Consider the following 24,819-nt stretch of genomic DNA (forward strand, 5'->3'; position numbering starts at 1 on the left):
TCTGTCCTACCTGCCTATCTTCTTTTCCACCTATCCATTCCACCCTCCCCCCCCCCGAATTATCATCTTCATCCCCTCCCCCACTTACCCATTGTACTCTATGTTACTTTCTCCCCACCCCCACCCTCCTCTAGCTTATCTCCCCATGCTTCAGGCTCTTTGCCTTTATTCCTGATGAAGGGCTTTTGCCCAAAACATCGATTTTGCTGCTCGTCGGATGCTGCCTGAATTGCTGTGCTCTTCCAGCACCACTGATCCAGAATCATAAGCTCCAGCCTGTTTAAAATGCGAACTTGTGATGCAAATTTCTCAAGGTCGTGGCTCAGTGAGATCAAAACATGAATCACCTCTGCTGGCCAATAATTCATTTTTCATTACTTCACTATTAGAACCGCTAATCGAATTCTAACGGCAACCTCCTTCTCGATGTTGCACAGGTGGCCTGTTGTACAGCTTAAATCGAACATGATACAAAACAGTTCTGACAGATGCAGTGTATGCTTTTGTGCAAGGCCATGCCATCCTGTCATTTGAGTCTCTTTGTCATACCAAATCACTTTAAAGTTGCATTCTTTTTTGCTGCTATATCACTTTCTCATGGCCTTGATATGCTGATTTCACGAACATCAAACGTGATTTTATTTAATGCTCCTGAACTCTTTCAGTAAACTTGCAGCTCACAAGCTTCCAGATTTTAAAACTGGAAGAAACACCTTTTACTTAATTATGCTGCAAATGTCATCTGGGAAAATTCACTTCAGGGACTAGTTGATGATCATTTCTTATCTTTTTTTAAGCTTAATTTTTCTGGCATGATTCAGTATCTTCAATGAGATTATATGTCACAGTGATATAAGTAATAGGGTCACCTTTCATTCCATTGGTGAATGAGTTGCTAATAACATTTTTTCATTTAAGTTATTTCCACTGATGTCAGAGGTCATATAAAAATGTTCTTGCCTGTAAGCAAGCAGAGAATAAAAGGAACATTTCTTCTCATAATGTCATTACTACTTACATAGCAGCAAGCTTACTAATGTAATATAGTCAGTTAGTAGACTGATAGAGTATGCTGTGACCTTGGATTAAGAAAGCAACCAACTCTGACACATTTTCTCATCTTAAATGAGTTGCTATGAAATTTCTGTTGCTGAAGTATTTCAGTAATGTTTACACAGTGTGGCTACCTGTGTCAAGGTGAGCAATTATTGTCCATTCTTAAGAGCTTTTGAGTAGTTGGTGGTGAGTGCCTCGTTGAATCACTGCAAACTATGACCTGTGGTTACCTCCAAAGTATTTTCAACAGGTACCTCCAAAGTATTTTCAAACAATAGCTGCTGACCTGATAATGATGATCGTAAGCTGCAGTTATAGTCAGCAAAAAGCCTATTTGCTTTGCAATTTGCCATTGAGATTTTCTTGACAAAATAATTAAAATCTGATGTCTAAAGATGTTTTAGCATCAGGAAGCATGAGAATTGTTTCATCAGTGACAAAGACTTGCTCTAACTCTATACTAAAATTTTATGATCTTTGTAAAATTTGATCTAACTCAGAAAAACTAATCAAATTCTGGCTAGGTATATCTGAACTAAGATTTTACTTCATTCTTTCATGGGACGTGGGGATTGCTGACAAAGTCATAATTTGTTGACCATCCCTAATTGCCCCTGAATTTGGGCCTTTGCTTAGGACAGTTATGACTTATTCACTTTGCTGTGGGTCTGGTGTCACATTTTGGCCAGACCAGGTAAGGATGGAAGATTTCTTACTGAAAGAGCATTCTTGGACCAAATGGGTTCTTACAACAACCAACAATAGTTTCAATGTTTCCATTACTGAGACCAGTCTTCATTTCCAGATTTTTCACGAATGGAATTTAAATTCCTGCTGTACTGTGATTTGAATCAAATTCCCCAGAGCATCAGCCTGGGTGTATAAATATCTCATTCAGAGATATTGCCTCTTTGATACCACCTTATCTTAACCTGTTTATCAATGTAAAGCATAATCCTTCAGGGTTCAATGCTTTATGAAATTATTGCAGCAAAGGATTTGTCACATTAGCATTTTGCTTGCACCATTCTATTCCCTTCTCCCTGTGATCCCTCTCTCGGTCTCACTTTCACTCTCACTGCCTATGTCTGCTTTCTCTCTCTCTCAGTCTCTCTGTCTGTCTTTCTTTCTCTCTCTCTCTCCCCCCCTCTCTCCCCTCCCTTTCTCTTTCCTCTTCCTATCTCTCTCTATTTCCTCTCTCCTCTTTCTTCCCATCACTTCCAAGCAAGGTTGTCAGATGTGAGGGGGAAGGGGTGGGGAAGATTTAATCCATCAGGCTTGGTTTGAGATTTCCACGCAGGAGCCTGACTCCACACCATTATTAATCATGTCAACATGAGTGGGGTAGTACACATACTGATAGATTCTCACGCATTATATCTGCAGAGAATAAGACAACACCTACGAGCACAATGCACAAGACTGCATGGACACAAACCAGTTGCAGGAGATTTGTGTAAGATTGGAAGGTGTGTTGGAATCCAGCCAAGATGTATCTTCTGGTGAAAGTACAACAGACTGGAATGGAATGGCAGAGACAGCAGTGATAAGGTGTGTGGAATGCACACCTGCTGATACAGTGAGAAATCTCATTTTAAACCAATGCCAGGGACATTTCCAGATTTAGAACATTTAAAAGATTGTACTAAGTCAAATAGTGAAGCAGGATAGATGACATCTGTGTCGTGAAGTCTCTTCTGTATCTCAAAAGGGATACAGCTCTTTCATAATGGAACCGTGGGTCATTTTTTATGTCATGCCCAAGTCAAGTTGTGACGCACTGTGAGAGTAGCATTAGAGGTCAATAACAAAACAAATTGTGTTATCTATTGTCTTCAACATATTAAAACACCCCGGAAACTTCACAGGAACATTATAGAGAAAAAATATGATAGGGTTCTGCACAGAGATCTTAGAAATATTGATCAAATTTGTAATCAAAGATATAAGTTTCATAGGGTGTCTCAAAGGAGCAAAGAAGTGTGCAGAAGTGAAGAGGTTCTGGAATGTCATTCCATAGCTTGGAGCCTAGGCAGTGGAGGATATGGCCACCAAAATAGAATAGTGTAGGTTAGATGGGCTTCAGATTGGTTTCACAGGTTGGTGCAACATTGAGGGCTGAAGGGCATGAACTGGGCTGTAATGTTCTATGTTCCATGTTCCGTGATGAAGTGATTAAACTGAAAGGCCAGAATTGGAGCAGTGCAGAGATCCAGAGATCTTCAGAGTGAGGGAAGGGGAAGAGGGGGAGGAGCAATGTGGAGGTGTTGTCAGACTAGAGGAGATTACGGAGATGGGAAAAGGGGCAGCGATGAAGAAATTTGAAAAGAGGGATGTTAAACTGTAAATGAAAATGTGGTTTAACTGCAAGTTACAGTCAGTGAGCACAATGTTGAGGTGGAAATGAAGCCTGATGTAGAGAAGTAAACAGACAGTAGGGCTTTGTGTAACTTCTTGTTTATGAAAAAAAGTCGATGGAGGATGCTCCAATTACTTTAAATCCATGTCCAAATGTTCTTGCTTCTTCCAGCAATGAAAACCTTTTTCCCAATCTCCTCATCCAGATCCCTCATGATACTTCATTCCTTGATCAAATCTCCGAGCAATCTTCTTTTCTTCAGGGGAAACATTATTTCCAATCAATCTTCAAAACTGAGCTAGAAATAAATTGATAATCTGCAATTTCTATTGTAATGTTTTTTAGATTGTGGATGTACAGTAAATCTGTTTCCCAATTTTATGTTAAACTGTAAATGAAAATGTTGTTTAACTGCAAGTTACAGTCAGTGAGCACAATGTTGAGGTGGAAATGAGGCCTGATGTAGATAAGTAAAAGGAAAGTAGGGCTTTGTGTAACTTCTAGTTTATGAGAAAAAGTAGATGGAGGATGCTCCAATTACTTTAAATCCATGTCCAAATGTTCTTGCTTCTTCCAGCAATGGAAACCTTTTTCCCAACCTCCTCATCCAGATCCTTCATGATACTTCATTCCTTTATCAAATCTCCGAGCAATCTTCTTTTCTTCAGGGGAAACATTATTTCCAATCAATCTACAAAACTGAGCTAGAAATAAATTGATAATCTGCAATTTATATTGTAATGTTTTTTAGATTGTGGATGTACAGTAAATCTGTTTCCCAATTTTAGGCTTCATTTGTATTTATTCAGATGCAGTGGTTATGACGACTGCTTTTACTTACTGTATTTTTTGCAGTGGTTATGACGACTGCTTTTACTTACTGTATTTTTTCTCTTGCCAAACTGCTCAATTGATGTCATCTTCGCAAAGTTCATTGTTCACATTCCAATGTTCTGCAGTGGAAATGATGTCATGGTTGGTATTTGAAAAATAAATGTTTGTGTGGTGATACTCATCAGTCAGACTAAGCAGCAAAGATAATGTGCCTTAATGCAAAAGTAATTGCATAATTTGGACTAAGTACCTTTTTATTAAGAGTAGATTGCATAAGACTGAGAGCCACATTGCATTAAAATGGGAGATGAAGCAGTTTGTCCCCTTCACTCATCCTCTCCTTTCTTTTGGACTCCTTGCTCGGGTAAGTTTTTGGGTCATTGCTTGCCTCCAGTACCTTGTCTAACTAATCATTACTCTGGAGCGTTGACAGCAAATGTTGGCAAGCAGTTTGAAAGTGAAGTCATTACAGCTGAGTCTAAAACATTTCAGAGAAGTATCCATAGAGGTTATTGTAATATTCCTTAATACATGAGCTACTTAACAGCTTGATTTATCTGGTCTTCTCTACCCTTCATGCTGTCCTCAACCATGAGCTTTGTCCCTTTCACTCAGTTGTTTAATTTTTAGAAAGAACATTTTTTAACTATAGAAAGTCCCTTTGCCATTGGTGCATGCCCTAATTATAAGAATAAGGTATTGTTATAATTCATTTTTAACAACATGGTTTGAGCTTGTACCATGGTATAGTGTTTATTTTCCTTGATTAAAGGCCTTGTCTAACTAGTTCAAATCTAACTAGTTTAGTTTGTAAAATAGGAATCAGTTAATTAAATAAATCTGAATTTAAAAAACATGATATTAGAAATATTGACATTAAGTCAGTGGATTGTTGACCTAAACCCAATGCAATGCGGTCGGCTGAACTTTCCTTCACAATGGCACAAGCTCCCCACTTCTTGAGTCCACTGCGAAGAAGCACAATAAGTTTACTATCAATCTAGACATTGGTTTCAGATAAAAGTAAGACATCTCCAACCATTCAACCTCCTTCTCATTAATAACTGGGTACTTGTGTTAAATTTGGGAGAGTTGTCTTACAGTCAATGTAAACATGATAATGACACAATGTTCCTGAGGAAGGAGCACTATTACAGAAGTGCGGTCAGAAGGGAGTTGTTTCCCAATTCTATGAAGTTTCATGTTATGGGGAGAAACATGTAAAAGCAAATGTCCAACTAATTACCTTCCACCACTCTCCCTCAGCTGATAGATTCAACACCTTGTCTACAATTTGGAAAATAGAGTGAGGCATCAAGGAAGGAGAATTTTGGGAACTTATATGTCCATCAATAAAAAGGGCTTGACAGCACCAGTAGTGTCATACCTGCGGTGCTAAACTTGCTGCAATTGATGAGAGAACCAATAAGAGGGGGAAAATTCATTTGTTACATCACACGTGTCCATGGCTGTGGATGAGGGGTACAGTAATTCAATAATTGTGGAGACCAGACCTTTTCGTCACACTGAGGACACCTCCATCTGTTCTGAGGTGCTGTAGATCCCTAATTTAAAAGAGAATGGTGGCAGCAAATGTACCTTATTGTCCAGAGAGTTCAGAGAGTTCAGTCAACCTCCTCAGCAGGGTATGGATTATACATAGAATAAAACAGACTCAATCAGCCTTAAGGTCTACTCCTGTTCCTATTTCTCACACTATTGTGCTTTCATGTGCAAACAAGATGGGGGACCACCCTGTTTCAGTAGCAAATTTAGGAAAACATCAGTAGGTATTCCTGAAAATGAGGTGCCAATCTAGGAGTTCTAAAGCACAAGACTAAATACATGTTGTAAGGACTGCATGTATTTTATTTGGAATGCAATCTGGAAAATTTGAATTATTAGACACATTATAATAACTGGAAGGAAAATTGGAACTGTGTGTGTGGTTCACTCATTGGTTACACAGTGTATGTAATTTTGCTGAAACTGGATTTCAATGCTTTTGTGAGACCGAGCTGGTGCATTTGGGTTTATGAAAATTGCCCAACAACAGATTTTTTTGGATTGCTTGAATTAGTAGTTGTTACAGATCTGCAAAGAGAAAGAGCACTACAGTACTCAGGCCTTCAGAAACCTGCAAGCAAATGGGATCACTCTCTCTCTCCCCCCTGAGAGTGGAAAATAAAAAAAAACACTCAAGGACTCTTCACTGAAAAAAACACCTAATTCAAGCTGAAACCTAGATCCAACTGACTGTCACAGCTGACAACAATATCATCGCCAGAAACTAAAAATAACTGTGGTAAAGTCTCCTTGTGGTTTGGACTCAAGTTCCACAGTCTTTGTTCCATTTTTGTCTATATTTTCCATTCATGATTTTCCTAAAACAAAATGTTTGTCTCTTGCATTGTGTCCATTTATTTTTGAATGACGGAGTGCAAAGACATAAGTGGGGTAAATTTTATGTTTTCATATTAGTCTTTAATAATCCCTTTTTTCCACTTTAGAGGATAAGACTATTTCAACAAATATTTTTCTTTTCATCTTCATTGGTGAGACCTGGTTTGAGTTTCTCTCATCTTAAACAGTGGTCTGTAACTATTCCGGTGATTAATTTTGTCATATTCCACATGTGCAATAGAGAAGCTTGATTTCTAGCATATTTTTCCCATCAGGGATGTAACAAAGTTAACAATGCTCACCGAAGTAAAGCTAAATGATATAGGAACCAATAGGTCATTACAAAGCTCTGCAGCCCTGCCACATTGAGTCATGCACTGAAGTGTAGCTTCAACAACACTCAAGGTCTTTGGTAACAACCATGAAAAAGCCACTCGCTTGAACCGTACTCATTCATCACCTTAACATTCATTCCATCCCAACTGTGGAGACAATGTTTATCATCCACATGGTGCACTGTGTCAACTTGTCAAGGCTTCTTTGACAGCAGCTTCCAAACTCATAACCTGTACTGCTTGGAAGCAGGAGGATAGCAGGTCCACCACCACCTGAAAATTTCCTTCCAAGTCACACACCATTTTGACTCACAAATATAACAAGCTTTTTAAAATCTTTTAAATCCTACCTAGGCATCAGCGAGGGAACAGAGGAGTGTATTTGAATCTCAGCACAACCTTCTCAATGACCAGGATGGGCAAAATTGCTAGGCTTGCCAATGGCTACTTTCAATGAGATAATTAACATTCCTGGATTGGATGTGATGAGACTGGAGAACTCCAATCCCTGTGAATCCATGTTTCAAAAATGGCCACATGCACTATCCCCACTTTTAGTCCAGCTGAGGACACCGCTGGTTGCCGAAGTAGGCTCAGTTGTTAGCCTTCCTTGGAGATACAGCACTGTGTCCTGTGACTGCACGTGGCCAGCTCACTTCCAGTCCCACCATGAGGACTCACCATTGAAGTAAGATTCCCATATGCCACCATGTTCTAAATTTCCCAGTCAAGGGAAGCCACCTCTCACTATTCCACACCTTCAGGCTGACAGTTTATTAAACAGTAACACTTGAAAATTCTTTAGTGCTGCAATGAGGGGATCAGTGATACTGACTGAATGTTTATTGGCTAATTCAAATGCATTCTGCTTCATGTTTGGTACTGGCATCGCTAAAATCAGACCACGACCATGACATTGAATACCATCCTATCACAATTGAAGCTTAAAGAAACATTTTTGTTTATTTATCTGAAACTGACAGAGAATCCAATGGTGCCTCAAGAATTTAATATTGATTGGATTTTGACCTCATAACATGTCAACAAAAAAAAAATCAGGTAATATAAGTGGCAGGGCAAGTTGATCAAATAAGCAATAAAACATCCACTTGAGATACAGAATATTATTGTGAGGGAGTTCTGATAAACTTATATAAATCATCGGTTTTGCCTCAACTTGAATATTGTTGTATAATAATAATAATATCTATTTCTCCGCATCCTACAAGAAAGGATGTGAAAACATTGAAGAAAATGCAAAATACAATGAAAATAATGATTTATGAGTTGAGTGAGAAATGAGGGATTTCAATTGTGAAGGATGTTCTTCGTCCAGAGTGTAGTTTGAGGAGAAATTTAATAGAGGTGTTCAAAAACATGAAGAACTTTGTCAAGACACATGAAGAGAAGCATTTCCCATTAAAAGCTTTTTTTTCCCAGTGAAGTGTGTGTGTTGTGTGTGTGTGTAAAACTTTATCCATCTATTTCCAGTTTCTAAATTTTACCGTTGCATTGCCAATTTCCTTACAAAGTTAAGAACTGACAAGAGAGGCAACAGTGTAACATCAATTGACATAGATCTTGAACATATCATAATCTTTTCTTTTTAAAAGAACATAAAACTCTAGCTCTGAAATTAGCTGCAACAAGCAAAGAATCGCTATGACTGTTTTAAACAAAATCTCTTCAGAACTTCAACAACACTGCATGCCAGGAGTATATGGTTAATTTAATATTTGTTCACTCAGCTATGGCAGATATTTATAGTGTCATTTCTGGCTGTGAGTCAGGGAGGTGGTATTGGAGGATGGCCTTGCAAAGGAAGCTTCAATCACATTCATTACTTTTGACTGGTTACAACTGCCCAAGGTGAAAAGCTGAACCTAAAACCTAGTCAAGATAATAAGCAAGTATTGAAGTTTAAAATACTTTATTAATTCTGATAATAAATTGAAAAATTGATTCACCGGCTGGAGAAATGTTCCAGGTTAAAAACCTTCTTAACCATTAGTGACTTTTTTCCTCCATTGTAGGAGACGCACAATTGAGATTTGATCCAGGGCACTTTAGTAATCATAGCATTGCACATATCAGTTTTAGCTCTCTGATGCTGAACTCAGTCATGACTCTCAGCCCTTTACCTGATATGATTGACAAAAATTCCGAAAAAACAGTTTAGTAAATGTTTTCCCAGTTTAGTAAATGAATTTTAAAAGAAGCAGTGACTGTGGGACACTTTTTTTTTCATTTTTGCCTCTATGAACAGTAATATTGTAAACCAGTCTAGTTTGATTCATAGCACATCAAGTCTCTATTCATTGCAAAAGCATACAAATAACTTTGAAGTCATTGCCTTTTTTGAGGTGGAAATCATTTGGAAATACCTTTCTGTCCTGGGGACAAATAATTGTTGCAATCATTTGACTGAATTGAATGGTACCCAATCCAAATGCAGCTGGAATGATGTTTGGTACATAGATGCAGAGAACAATTTCACAATAGACTGCATCTCCTTTCTCAAGTCACAATTGAACTCATCTTTTACAAACGTAATCTTGCTATTTTCTTGCTCTGATGTACTTAGCCTGCAAACTGTAACTGTAAACATATATCTTTTAGAATAGCTTTCTCTGCCTTGGACAGGCAGGCACTGTGCTGTTTACATTGGAAATGTGTTGGCTGCCTGAGAGATTATGTATATTCTCCATTAAAATAGTTTTTAAGTTTACAGCAGATTTGCTAAAAGCTTACTTGTCATTTTCAAATCAATTTCACATAATCCGAAACCAGCCAGCCAGTCTTTGCAATATAATCGGTATGAATTAAAAAAAACAAATTCACTAGGCCAAAATATTCAGAATAAAATTGTCAAAGTTGAATAATTATAGAAACTAACAGCTCTTGCAGCTGCGGTATTGCAGCTTGAAGCAGTGTATTCTGCCCTTACCTGAAGTAGATGTTATGCAGTAGCCTCTGTGGTTAAGACACAAACCCAGATAGCGGAAGGGGTTAAATGAGCAGGACTTTTCACTAATTTGATCATTGTACGTGGGCATCGCAGGCTGGGCCAGCATTTATTGCCCACCCTTTATTGCCATTTAGAAGGTTTTGGTGAACTACCTTCTTGAACTTTGGCAATCCATTTGGGATTGTACTGCCACAACACAGTGAGAAAGGGGATTTCAGGATTTTGACTAAAATAAGGTGGAGTGATGGTATAGCGCCGAGTGATGATGGTGTGAGACATAGAGGGAACTGATACATTTGCTGCCCTTGTTCTTTGAGGTGATGAAGGACATGGCTTTGGAAGTTGTTCCTTAAGGTGCAGTGCTGAGTTGATGAAATGCATCTTGGAGCTGGGTTAGTCACTGTTGAGGAGGGTTGGAGTCAAGAGTGTGGCGCTGAAAAAGCATCAGAGAAGCAGGAAAATCGACGTTTCGGGCAAAAGCTCTTCATCAGTTGTTGAGGGGGTTGTCAATTCATGTTGGGGGAAATCCTCAGCTAAGGAAAAGCACTATTGTAGAAGGTAGAATCATTGGAGCAGATGTGACAGAAATAGAGAAACTGGAAGAATGGCATGGATTCTTAGAGGAAGTAGGGTATGTGGGACTGCAGTCAAGGTGTGTGGAGGCCTGTATGCTTATAGTGAATATTATTTGATATGCTCTCATCAGAAATGGAGATGAGAAGATGATGAAGGCAAGGGAAGAATCAGAGACTGACCAAATGGAGATGAAATCGGGATAGAAATGGGAAATAAAGTTAATGAGGTTTCAAATTCAGTGCAAAAGCAGAAAATGACAATAATACAGTTCTCAATATGTCAGATAAAAAGACTTGAGGAGGGGTGCTTTAGGCTTGAGAATTGGAACGAGAGATTTTCAATGTATTCTACAAAAAGATTAGATTAGATTAGATTAGATTAGATTACATACAGTGTGGAAACAGGCCCTTCGGCCCAACAAGTCCACACCGCCCCACCGAAGCGCAACCCACCCATACCCCTACATTTACCCCTTACCTAACACTACGGGCAATTTAGCATGGCCAATTCACCTGACCTGCACATCTTTGGACTGTGGGAGGAAACCGGAGCACCCGGAGAAAACCCACGCAGACACGGGGAGAACGTGCAAACTCCACACAGTCAGTCGCCTGAGTCGGGAATTGAACCACTATGCCACCGTGCCGCCCGTAGACAAACATAGCTCAGACACATTGCATAAGTTAAAGATGAAATCATTTAATAAGAGAACTATTTCAGCCAGGCAGAGGTGGGTGATGGTGAATTGGAACTTTTTGGGTCTTCATTCATGAAAGCAGAGGTGAAACCCTCCAGTAGGGGATGGAGGTGTAGAGAGATTGAAGAGGAGATGTCTAAGACCAGGAAACTGGAAATGTTTGAAATTCCGGAGAAAGTGAGTACTGCAGATGCTGGAGATTAGAGTCAAGAGTGTGGCGCTGGAAAAGCGCAGCAGGTCAAGCAGCATCTGAGGAGCAGGAGAGTCGACATTTCAGGCAAAAGTCCTTCATCATGTTTGAAATTATAGCAAGCATTTGAAAAGTCATGATATAGCTGCTGATAGAGTGGACACAGGGAATGAATAGGCTGGGATAGAACCAATGGGCCTACTAGGACGGTCGAGTTTGGGGATTTTGGGAGTAGGGTAGAAGTGAGCTGTTTGGGTTTGGGGGGCTAACAGGTGGAAAGATTCCTCCAGGAGATGAGGTCAGTAGCAGTCTTGGAAACGAGGGCTTAATATTTGATAGTGAGATGGTTCATGAGGGTGGTAAGGTGAAATGTACACTGCAGTATATTGGGGATTGGAACGAGAGATTTTCCATATATTCTACAAATTAACAAACATAGCATAAGTTAAAGAAGAAATCATTTAATAAGAGAACTATGCAGCCAGAGGAGGGTGCTGGTGAATTGGAACTTTTTAGGTGCTACACAGTCCATGGTGTCTTATCCCCATACCGCTCTTGGAACTGAGCAACAAACGCAAAAATACAGTAAGAAAAACTAAAAGAAACAAGGAGAGGTCAAAAAGAAAATGAAAACAAGTAACAAGAAATACAGAGAGAGAAACTAAAAGCAAAAGGAAGGATTTGCTGAGTAAACTTCAACAGGGAGATAAATTAATGGTGCAGAGAGGGTGAAGAAGCTCTTAGAGTCATAGAGTCATAGAGATGTACAGCATGGAAACAGACCCTTTGGTCCAACACTCCATGCTGACCAGATATCCCAACCCAATCTTAAAAAGGGAGAAAGCAGCAGAAGGTAGCACCAACTACTTAGGGAAGAAAGAGGGAATAGAAACAAACAAGGTATGAAGATGAAGAACTAGATGAATCAATGACTCAGTGATGGGGAAGGAGAAGAAAGGTAGGGAAAATAAATGGAAAGTCTAATGAAAAGGACAGATAAGAAAAAGACCCAGCAGGCAATGAGTGAGAAAAGAAATAAAAGTGGATGTTTAGGGTAGCACCAACCTCAGATAAATGTAATCATTTGTATTTCCACAGAAAAACCGACAGCTGATCAGGAGTATATTTGTATACTTTCCATCTATATGGCAAAGTATGTGGAATTGTATTGAAGATTTCAGCAACCAGAACTACATAAAAACCGTTCTGGGGGATGGGCTATTTCTTTCATTATGTGTTGTAAATTTTACACTTTTTTTTCAGGTTTATGCCATCAATATGGATGTTGACAGCGAGCATGCTCCATGTTGTTGATGTATGGTGACATTAGAACTGTATGATTAATGATAGTGATGCTGGTGCTGGAAATCTTTCAAGAACCTGTCGTTGATTAATGGGCAAGTCTATAGCCAGCATTTATTACACTATGTTATAACTTTGATCAAAATATTTGAGTACTTATGTTGCCTTCATACATTTATTAGTAACTGTGCAAGGATGCATTTTTGGAAGTAACTTAACCTGCAGGAAAATTGTAGAAGGGTAAATTGAAACTTGCAGGAATGAAAATAATATGTGAACATCGCTTTATTGAAGAAGAACTGGAAAGCTGAATTTTCAGGGCAAAGATGGAAACAGGAGAGGTTGGGGCCCAATAATACCAGCCAATAATGCCTGTTGTGCTCGTATTCAGGTGCCAACTACGTTTACAAGGCAATATCTTAATTCTGGCACATATCTCTTTTCAGGTTAGTTAAAGCTTGCAGAGCTTATTAAATGGGGAATGTGGGTACTGAGACTTTCTCCGGGTGCAGAGACATGCAGGGTCTTTTCTGCAGTAAGGGAATCATCCTGGACCCACAAAAGAGTTCATATAGAATCTCCACAGTGTCGAAGCAGGCCATACAGCCCATCGAGTCCACACCGACTCTCTGAAGAGCATTCCTCCCCCTACCCTATCCCTGTAACCCTGCATTTACCAGGGCTAATGCACCTAGCCTGCATATAACTGGGCGCTATGGGCAATTCAGCATGACCAATCCACCTAACCTGGACACCTTTGGACTGTGGGAAGAAACTGGATCACCTGGAGGAAACCCACATAGACAAGGGAAGAATATGCAAACTCCACACAGACATTCGCCAGATGGAGGAACCAAACCTGGGTCCCTGGAATTGTGAGGCAGCAGTGCTAACCAGTGAGCTACCGTGCTACCCCCTCCCCCTTCCCCCCTCCCCACCTCCCCCGCCAGACAGTTAACAGTGGAAATGAGGACTCAGATTTTGGTTAGAGTTAATGTCCTTGGCAGGTGTAAGGAGGAGTGGAGAGTGAGTGTTTAAGCAGTGGCATACTCCTGGCATCATGGGGATAGAGGAACTGCAGGCAAAGATGGAAAAGGACAATTATATAACAAATTAAACACAAGGAAGATGGTGTTTGGCAACAAGGGACAGCATCCTCTACAGGAAGTTCTGAGCCTTGGGCACTAGAAGGGTCATGAAGGCTGAAAGGATGCTGAGGCCAGGCAAGCTGTACAGGAAACATCACTGAAGATGGAGTCACCTGGAGACAACAGAAACCCAGTCGTAGAACATGGTAGCAGCTGAAAAACAGTTACATACACTGCATGTCGCAGGTCACTGATGCCCACTTTCCCAGAATTAGAAAATATATTGATTTCACAACAGGTGGATGTTGGCAGTCACAGGGGGCAGTGGAATTTGTTGGATTGCCCCAAGTACATGGCATTATCAATACCACATATGACCATCAAGGCACGAAGTGATTAGTGGCCCAGTGTGATTCATTAACAGGAAGGACATTCTGCCTCTCAATGTTCAGGTGGTCTGTTGCCAAGCAAGAGCTTTCCTGGCAGCTGTCTTGATGCCATCATCATCAGCTACCCAAGGTGCCAAAGATACACTTCAACTCCCATTTCTATGGATGAATGTCTCTTGAAATGATTGGTATGTGCATTGCTCTGAGAGGCCCACAGATAGGTACAGAGGCAAATATATAAACCATCATCCACATCCTAAGGATCATCAGCTGGCATTTCCACCACCTCCAGGGGAATGCCACAACTAAACACATATTCTCCTCCCCTTTTGTGCCAGCATTCTTTCAGCACTGTTATCTCCACGCTATCATGGTCCACTCTTCCTTCACTCCCAAAACATCCCCACAGCACCATCCTCTGCAGTCGCAGAAGGTGAGAAGATGTGACGGATGAAGAAAAACATTATGTTGTGTTTATTGGGATGTTAGCACATAAAACTATGCAGCCAGGTTTGAATTTGGAAAAGACATTGGTTATTTTATAGTTGGGGTATATTTGAGGCAACTCCAGAGGGGCGGCACGGTGGCTCAGAGGTTAGCATTGCTGCATCACAGCACCAGGGTCCCAGGTTTGATTTCAGCCTCGACGACCGTCTGTGTGGAGTTTGCAAATTCTCCCCGTGTCTGCGTGGGTTTCCTCCGGGTGTTCCAGTTTCCTCCCACAGTCCAAAGATGTGCAGGTCAGGTAAATTGGCCATACTAAATTGCCCATAGTGTTAGGTGCATTAGTCAAAAGGAAATGGGACTGGGTGGGCTACTCTTCGGAGGATCGGTGTGGACTTGTTGGGCCGAAGGGCCTGTTTCCACACTGTAGGGAATGTCATCTCATGTAATCTCACAGTAGCTGAATTATTACTCACTTGCCTCTGCCACTTACTCTTGCAGCACTGAGGGTCCCAACGTTAGGGGAGCCCAGAAGATGAGGGTGGCGCCCACAAGGGGATGACATCCTCAATCCTTGTCTGGATGGATGGATCGAGCCACCAGCTGGGGTACAGCTACCATCCAGTGCAAGCACCTCTGATAATATACGGTGCGTTCCACCCTGTCTGCATTAGTTCCTGCATCTACGGATGACAGCACATCAATCTAGCCACTTATGTTTGAGTGGGAAAACTGATGCACTCAAAGCTCTGAGCCACATTGGATGCACATGAGCTGGACAGACTCCTCCATTCTCTGCTCGTGACCCTGCTCTCCCTTAGGGAATTGTGATACATAGGAGCATATCTCCAGCTGTGAGTCTCTTTGTATCGCCACTGCAAAGTGATGGAATGACAGGCTGCCTGCATAGTCACACTGCAGGGCAAGGATCAAACTCCTGAGCACCAGCTCAGTGAAACGAACAGATATTTTGTTTCCTACTGAAGTGATCTTTAAGACAATGTCAATACAGACTTCACAACTTTCAAAGAAGTTCAGTTTAGTAGGATAGCAGTTTTATTTCAATCCGTTCAGGAATGTTTGAGGCTTGCTGGTTCCTGTACCATTTTGAGATATTTGAAAGTTTGTTGCAGTAAGGCACAATTGACTCATAGAGTCATAGAGGTGTACAGCACGGAAACAGACCCTTCGGTACAACCCGTCTGTGCCGACCAGATATCCCAACCCAATCTAGTCCCAGCTGCCAGCACCTGGCCCATATCCCTCCAAACCCTTCCTATTCATATACCCATCCAAATGCTTTTAAATGTTGCAATTGTACCAGCCTCCACCACTTCCTCTCGCAGCTCACTCCATACACGTACCACCCTCTGTTCCCTATAACTCAAATCTTCCAACCCTGGCAACATCCTTGTAAATCTTTTCTGAACCCTTTCAAGTTTCACAACATCTTTCCGATAGGAAGGAGACCAGAATTGCATGCAATATTCCAACAGTGGCCTAACCACTGACTTGTACAGTCGCAACATGACCTCCCAACTCCTGTACCTCAATACTCTAACCAATTTGTTTGATTTCATTGAACACGCATCACTGTACTGCTAAAGCATTCAAGCAAGATTCAAATCAACAGCATCTACATGCACTAGTAGACAGTAGTGTTTTAGTTTTCTGCATGTGTAATGTTAGCCACATGTACTGTAAAGCATGTTGGCAGAAAAGGCTTCATTGGATCATCATGACTCCACCAGGGTCTGTTTGAATACCTAATAACCAGGGTTCAGGGCTGTGGATGGAAGTGGGATACTGCTCTTGTGTTGGGGAGGTGGGGTTACCTTGCTTGTTTGGGAGCAGGCCCGATTTGCTCAGGTCATTGACGGGGCTGCTGTACCCAGGGCAAGGGCAGAGCTGTGATGCTTAGCCATGGAGTGGAGCCTCTGCAGTCAGAGCTGGGACAAGACTTGTGCTCTTGGATCAGGGTCATTGCGCCTAGTTCAAGTTCTGGGGCCCCAGACCATGATTACTACTGGATTTCCTACTTGGACATCACTACTGCCTTTTGAGAATGAGCATTTTTGTCAGCTACCTTAATGGTAGCAGCACACCCCCCGAAAAGACTATGAACATCAGCTAGTGAGAGACATAAAGACAGACTGCAAATGGTCCTTAAATGCTGGGACAATGTGGGTCCATTACAGGTGAAGACAGGATAATTTACAATGTAAACAAGGAAATGGCACAAAAAAGAATTGTCTATTTTTATGGAAGAGTATTCAGACATTTCCCCAGAAATACTAGACAACTAAGGGAATTGTGGATCTGAGGAACTGAAAGGAATTAGTAAAGTGCTAGTACTTGAAATGTTAACTGGATTGGAGGTCAATAACATCATGAGTGCCTTGCTAATTATGACCCTCTCCCATTCTTATGTTCCCTTTTCTATTGCTGTATTGGTATTCTCATTTTAACACAAGCCACACCTTTTCCTATTGTGCTCCCTCTCATACAGAGACAAAGCATCTAATGCTGGCTGTTCCTATTCATTAGCAGTTAGATGTGTTATTGTTGAGAGCTCCTCAGTCGCATTACTCTGAGGGCTGTACATCTGCTCTGGTTACACAGTTCTCCCTTGTTCAGGAGCAGCACACAATTCTTGAAGTTCCTCAGTTGTGTCTACTGAAAGTCTGTCCTGAGAGCTTGTTGATGCCAATACATTACCAGACAATATGAGACCAATACTGGATAGTGGCTCGACATGTCACACTCTGCCACTGATAGGCTCTGCCATATCCCACTGGGGCACCTTTGAGCATACTAGCAATTTTCTCCTTTCATCCTCCAGGAACAGGCCTCATACGTGTCCCTCATGGTCTCCAACATTGGTCTCGATCACTGTCAGAGAATCCTGCCCTGGATTCTAGCTTTGCACCAGGTTCCTGGCCCTGTCCTGTCATTTTCTTTTTTTGTTATTCTTTGATGGGATTTAAGTGTCACTGGCAATGCCAATCTGTGTTGTCCATTCCTACTTGCTCTTGAATTGAGTGCCTTGTTAGCTGTTTTAGAGAACCATTAACAATCAACCACATTATTGTCAGCCTAGAATCATACATAGACCAGACAAGGCCAGGATGGCAGATTAAAAATGTGTTGCTGGAAAAGCGCAGCAGGTCAGGCAGCATCCAAGGAACAGGAGAATCGACGTTTCGGGCATAAGCCCTTCTTCAGGAATGAGGAAAGTATGTCCAGCAGGCTAAGATAAAAGGTAGGGAGGAGGGACTTGGGGAAGGTGCGTTGGAAATGCGATAGGTGGAAGGAGGTCAAGGTGAGGGTGATAGGCCGGAGTGGGGTGGGGGCAGAGAGGTCAGGAAGAAGATTGCAGGTTAGGAAGGCGGTGCTGAGTTCGAGGGATTTGACTGAGACAAGGTGGGGGGAGGGGAAATGAGGAAACTGAAGAAATCTGAGTTAGAGAACATAGACCATAAAACAATACAGCACAGAACAGGCCCTTCGGCCCACGATGTTGTGCCTAACATTTGTCCTAGCTTAAGCACCCATCCATGTACCTATCCAATTGCCGCTTAAAGGTCACCAATGATTCTGATTCTACCACTCCCACAGGCAGCGCATTCCATGCCCCCACCACTCTCTGGGTAAAGAACCCACCCCTGACATCTCCCCTATACCTTCCACCCTTCACCGTAAATTTATGTCCCCTTGTAACACTCGGTTGTGCCCGGGGAAAAAGTTTCTGACTGTCTACTCTACCTATTCCTCTGATCATCTTATAAACCTCTATCAAGTCACCCCTCATCCTTCGCCGTTCCAACGAGAAAAGGCCGAGAACTCTCAACCGATCCTCGTACGACTTCCTCTCCATTCCAGGCAACATCCTGGTAAATCTTCTCTGCAAAGCAGAGAAATGACATCCAGTGAGAGTGAGTAGACTGTTGTTGGGATGAGGTGAAGGAGCCTCTTGGCAAAACCACATCGTCTCCAACCTCATCCGTGTTGGCAGATGTCGTTGGTGATGGTGGGGAGGGCTAATGGAGGGGGGGGTGAAGAGGAGGAACTCAAGCGGCTGCTGCCTGCACCTGTCTTCAAAGGGACCACTTTCAAGAAGAGGTGGTGAGCTTTGCACCCAAGAGAGCATCACGAGGAGAGATCAGGGGCTTGTCCACACTTCCACCCACTTCCCCCTTGGCTCAAAGCTGAAGGCACTTGCTGAGATGCAAGTCCCTCAGTGCTGCCAGACTTCAAAATTCCTTTGGAGCTGCTTCTTGGGAGCTTTTTCTGACAGTCAAGTTCCCACCTCAAATCATGCTCTCGTCTGTGCTCAGCAGAAACCAGTTTCCAAGACGGGACCAGTTATCCGCATCAAGTGCAAACACTTACCTGTTCTACCTCAGGAAGGTTGACTTCAACTGTGCCACGTAGTGTTGTGCTGGAAAAGCACAGCCAGTCAGGCAGCAGCCGAGGAGCAGGAGAGTCGATGTTTTGAGCATAAGCTCTTCACCGTGAATGTGATGAAAGGCTTATGCTTGAAACGTCGACTCTCCTGCTCCTCGGATGCTGCCTGACCACAGTACCACACCTTTCCAGCACCACACTTTTTGACTCTGATCTCCAGCATCTGCAGTCCTCAATTTTTCCTTCAACTTGTGCCACCCCTACAACTGCCCAGCTAAGATCAACATAGATGTTGTCTGGAATCTCAGTTCTGTATGATTTCAAGTCCAGTTGCACACATTGGAGTCTCCTCTGGGACAGAAAAGACCTGTTCAAAGAGGATAGGTCTTACCCGAGCTGGAAAGGGACCCATATCTTAGCAGGGAGCTTTGCTCGTTCCACCCAAAGAGACTTTATACAGATAGAGAGGAGAGTGGAGGAATTACAAGTCATGGCGTAAATAGAAAGGTTGGTGGGGAAGGTTCTGAATGTGAAGAGAGCACACCAATTAGAAAAGAAAGAAAAGAGAGAATCAGGGTACATTGTAACTCTGAAGAACGAAATTGCATTTATTTCAGTGCAAGGGGTCTTCCAGATAAGGCTGATAAACTCAGAGTGTGTTTAAGTACATGGGATTGGGATTTCAGAGCTTTTACAGAAACTTGGCTGAAACATGAACAGGACTGACAGCTCACTGTTCTGGGGTTTAGATTGTAGGGAGGATATTTTCCCAGGTTGGGGAGTTTAAAACCAGAGGACACAGTCTGAGGACAGGTTGTTAGGCCATTGAGGATTAAGATGAGGAAATATTTCTTCATGCAGAGGCTGGTCAGTCTGTGAAGTGTGTGACCACAAGAAGCTGTGGATTCCAAGTTGCTGATTATATTCAAGAAAGAGATGGATTTTTATGTTTAAGAGACAATGAATTGAATTGAATTTATTGTCACATGTACCGGGACACAGTGGAAAGCTTTGTCTTGTGAGCAATACAAGCAGATCACATAGTTATCACACAATGACTATGTGAAACGGAAGAACAGGCTGGAAGGACTGAATGGCCTATTTTTGCCCCAAGTTTCACCAATACAGAGCTCTGGACAGCCAATTCAGTCCTTCAGAAGTGCGGTCACATTGTAGTGTTGGGAAGTGTAGCAGTAAATTCAGGACGTCTCAAAATACTCCATAGCCAATTAATGAATTTTCAAATCTCACAACAATTGTCATATCAAAGGCTATAAATGTCAATTTGTTTCAAACTATGTACTGTATTTACCAGAATGGTTCTAAAGTGATTTGTTTTTATTCATTGAGTATAAGGATAGGCAGGTTATGCTGCAGCTTTACAGAACTTTCATTAGGCCACACTGGGAATATTGCGTACAGTTCTGGTCACCACATTCTCAGAAGAAGGGTGAATCTTTGGGGAGGGAACAGAAAAGGTTTACCAGGATGTTGCCTGATATGGGGGATTTTAGCTGTGAGGAAAGGTTGAATAGAGTTGATTTGTTTTCACTGGAATGCAGGAAGCCGATGGGCGACCTGGTCAAACTTTATAAGATTGTGAATGGCATGGATAGAGTGGAAAGTATGAGGCTTTTTCTCAAGGTCGAAGGGTCAATTGCTAGGGGACACGAGTTCAAGGTGTGCGAGGGCATAAGTTTAAAGCAGATGTGTGAGGTATGTTTTTCACACAAAGGTGGGTGAGTGCCTGGACCAGGCTGCCAGAGGAGATGGTGGAAACACACACTATAGCAGCATTCAAGAAGCATCTAGACCAGTACATGAATAGGTAGGGGATATAGGGAAATGGATCCCATGAGTGAAGACAGTTTTAGAATGGAAGGGCAAAATGTGTCAGTGCAGGCTTAGAAGGTCTCAGAGCCTGTTCCTGTGCTGTATTGTTCTTTGTTCTTAATTCACGCACAGAAAGATCCCACAACCAGCCGTGAAACAAATGAGAAGACAATGGGGTGGAAGGTGTTGGTAAAGTGGATGAACTGTTCAACCTCCTCTTTGGAGCACGAGGCAGCGCCGATACAGTCATCGATGTAGCGGAGGAAAAGGTGGGGAGTGGTGCCAGTGTAGCTGCAGAAGATGGACAGTTCCACGTATCCTACGAAGAGGCAGGCATAGCTGGGGCCCATGCGGGTGCACATGCCCATGCCCATTCCAAACCAAAGGAGTATGACCCTGCACCAGAATATTGACCTTTGTATTGGGTTCCCAGCGCTGCCCTGAACACCAGCCTTGATGCGTGCCCCATGCCAGTCCAGCTTCCCAATCTGCCTGGATTTTAAACCTGCCCAAAGATCCAGGTCTTAGTCTGTTCTGGGTCTTCCTCTCAAAGTTAATATGTTTATTTTAAGCTGACTGGTGTGGCAATTGTATCCTGCACTTTAGAAAGTCCTGCCTTGCAGCCTCCCACATGGCTGGGATGGGTTGGTGAATGTTTCCACCCATGAGCCAAGACATTGACCCATAGGGATGGGTTAAGGACATGGAAATGGTCTAGATTCACAGCAATGTGAACGTTCAGCTGATAATGCTCTCAGCCCTTTCAAATAGTGAATAAATTGATGTCTGCTTATAGTGAGTTATGGGGTGGTATGTTGACAAAGTGGTCAGCACTGGTACCTCACAGCACCAGGAACCTGTGTTGATTTCCAGCCTCAGGTGACTGCCTGTCTGGAGCTGGCATGTTCTCCTTGTATCTGCGTGGGTTTCCTCTGGGTGCTTGGGTTCTCTCCCAGAGTTTAAAGATATGCAGGTTAGATGGATTGATTGTGGAAAAATGCAGGGTGACAGGCATGGGTTGGGGGCTGGGTGGAATGGTTGGAGGGTCAGGATGGACGAAATGGCCTGCTTCCACAATGAGGGATTGTATGATGTAGAACAGTAAATAATAAACATTTGTGGGCCATGGTTGGGGGGTGGGGGAGAAATAATAAAATCAGTTTAAGGCAAAACATATTTAAGTTGATCCCAAACTTAGTATGTAATGTGGAAGCAAGAATTTACTGGAGCTTTTAGTCCATAGCAATTTACACAGGGTGTTCTCCTGCTCCCATTGTAACTTTGTCAGAGAAAAATGAACAATGTCTGCAGTCTGCTATTCTTGACATTGTTTTCTGCAGTAAGTGCGTGATTGCTTATGGAAATTGACTTTTACATTAAACACAGATTAAAAGAAAGAACTATCTGGAGAGAGCCCAAATCGTAACATTTACAGCTCAAGTCATGTGAAAAACTATAATGAAAACAGCAGGGTTCGCTATCAGTTTCTGCAATGCTTATTGATGCCTGAATTATATCATTTTGTCACTTGGAAAGATAAACTTTTATTCTCACAAATAATTTGCATGAAAGTTAATTCTTGAAAAGACATTGTGAAAAATTCTACTCGCTCGTCACCTTGGTTATGTTTGTATGTTTTATTATTGATAGTATCTTTAAACTTGTGAAGGAATGTTTTCTGAATTGTGTACTGCAAGGAGCAGGGAGCTCTCCTGGTATCATATAATCTGGAGAACGTCCAGATAAAGGTTACTTAGTTCAGTCAATGAGTGGGATAAAACAACTGGATTCTAATATTGATCTCAGTGAGAGAATTTGGCCTGTTTGAAGAGCCACAGATCGTTGCTCCCTCTCTCATTCTTTGCGACCCCTCTAAAGTGTATAGCTAAAACACCAACTGAAAGTCATTATTTCCACACAGGGAGATTTCTTGATAGGATTTTCTTAGAACCTGCTCCAACATTTGGAGCAAAAGAAAGTTAATCAGCTACAACTGGATGGAGAAACTGGCTAGGCTGGGTTTGTTTTCCCAAGAGCAGAGGAGGCTGAAGGGGGGAATCCCATTGAGGTTTACAAAATGATGGCAGGAATGCACAAGCTAGATCTTGAGAACATTTTCCTCATGGCAGACACATCTAAGACCAGCGGACTTGGGTTTAAGATGAGAAATAAGTGGTTTAAATAGGATCTGATGAAAATATTTTTCACCCAGAGGGTGGTAGAAATATGGAACATGTGGCCTGAGAGGAGGCAGGTATTCTCACAACATTTAAGAAACATCTGGATGAGCACTTAAAATACAAGGCTAAGTACCCAAGTACAAGGATTAGGAAGGTTTGGTATTTGTTGGTCAACATAGACATGGTTGACCAAAGGGACTGTTTCTATATTGTCTGATGCTATAACTGTACTGGGAAGACACCCTAATTCTGGAAGCTTGTGTGTGCAAAATACCTTGGCATCAGAACAGAGAGTCATAGAGGTGTATAGCACAGAAACAGACCCTTCAGTCCAACTCATCCATGCTGACCAGATATCCCTACCCAATCTAGCACCCGGCCCACATCCCTTCAAACCTTTCCTATTCAGATACCCATCCAGATGCCTTTTAAATGTTGCAATTATACCAGCCTCCGCCAATTCCTCTGGTAGCTCATTCCATGCACACACACCCACTGTATGAAAACATTGTCCCTTAGGTCCCTTTTAAATCTTTCCCTTCTCACCCTAAACATATGCCCTCTAGTTGTGGACTCCCCAACCCAGGGAAAAGACCTTGTCTATTTCCCTATCCATGCCACTCATGATTTTTAAAAACTCTATAAGATCATCCGTCAGCCTCTAACACTCAGAGCAAAACAGCCCCAGCCTACTCATCATTTGGAACAATTGTGAAACTCATACGGTGTGTGTACGGTGTGCACGGCTGTATGTGTACACTGATTTCTTAGGAGGGAATATATTTTCATAATCCAAACTGTCCAATATTTGCATCTTTATTTGAATAAGCTTGTTTTGTCAATAAACCAATTATTTGTTGTTGACTGAAGAAACCTGGCTGACTTATTAATATTGAATCTGACACTATCTGGGGCTGATATGATTCGGAGATGTCGGCGTTGGACTGGGGTGTACAAAGTTAAAAATCACACAACACCAGGTTATAGTCCAACAGGTTTAATTGGAAGCACACTAGCTTTCGGAGCGACGCTCCTTCATCACAATCACCTGATGAAGGAGCGTCGCTCTGAAAGCTAGTGTGCTTCCAATTAAACCTGTTGGACTATAACCTGGTGTTGTGTGATTTTTAACTTTGTGACTGATATGATTGGCTACATCACCAACCTGGCTAAATTTGAAGCATATTTAATTGGAGCAGTGGGACTAGAAAATGACCCCTCCAACCTCAGTCACAACATTTTAAAATATAATTATAATAACAGATTCATACATTTGGCAGCGAAATGGCCACCTGTTGGGAACTTTAGATTAATTTCTGAATCAGTGATGTCCTGCCTCACTTGGGATTGCCAGATAACCAGAGGTTAGCAGTCACTAGGAGCAGTAGTGAACCTCTGAGGCTTCGGCACAGCAGCATTGACATCGGGGAGTCCTGGAAAGGAGCTGTGGAGAGAGGAGTATTGGGATCAAGCCAGGGGCTGGCTTTCAATTTTCTTGATCACCCTACAATTGGAACAGATCGAAGTGGCCCTCTCCAACACAGCAGGAGGTGGGTATCTACTTGACACCAATGCACCTGATTATCATCCCCTCCCACCACCTTCCCTGATGCTTATCATGACAGGGAGATTCTACACTTAGCTTTGCTTCTCTCTTCACAGACCTTACCATGCTGACACAATAATTCCATCAGTTTTGGTTTCATGAAAAAATTTCTTTGACAAACCCTTGAAAGGTCTATTGGCCATTGTATGCAA

General features: G+C 42.0%; 1 protein-coding gene across 8 annotated transcripts in view; it reads left to right on the forward strand.

The window, feature by feature from the left end:
* Positions 1–24,819, forward strand: part of lrrc4ca (leucine rich repeat containing 4C, genome duplicate a) — a 994,912-nt gene that overhangs the window by 735,771 nt on the left and 234,322 nt on the right. The window contains exon 1 of one of the 8 annotated variants that reach the window (XM_043705493.1): positions 4,591–4,613. The exons of the other annotated variants lie outside the window; for them this stretch is intronic. The gene's annotated coding sequence lies outside the window, so the exon portion shown is untranslated. Of the gene's footprint in view, positions 1–4,590; positions 4,614–24,819 lie in introns of those variants that run through there. 8 annotated transcript variants of the gene reach the window in all.

This window comes from Chiloscyllium plagiosum, chromosome 16 (genome assembly GCF_004010195.1).
Source record: "Chiloscyllium plagiosum isolate BGI_BamShark_2017 chromosome 16, ASM401019v2, whole genome shotgun sequence".
NCBI classification, from domain to species: domain Eukaryota; kingdom Metazoa; phylum Chordata; class Chondrichthyes; order Orectolobiformes; family Hemiscylliidae; genus Chiloscyllium; species Chiloscyllium plagiosum.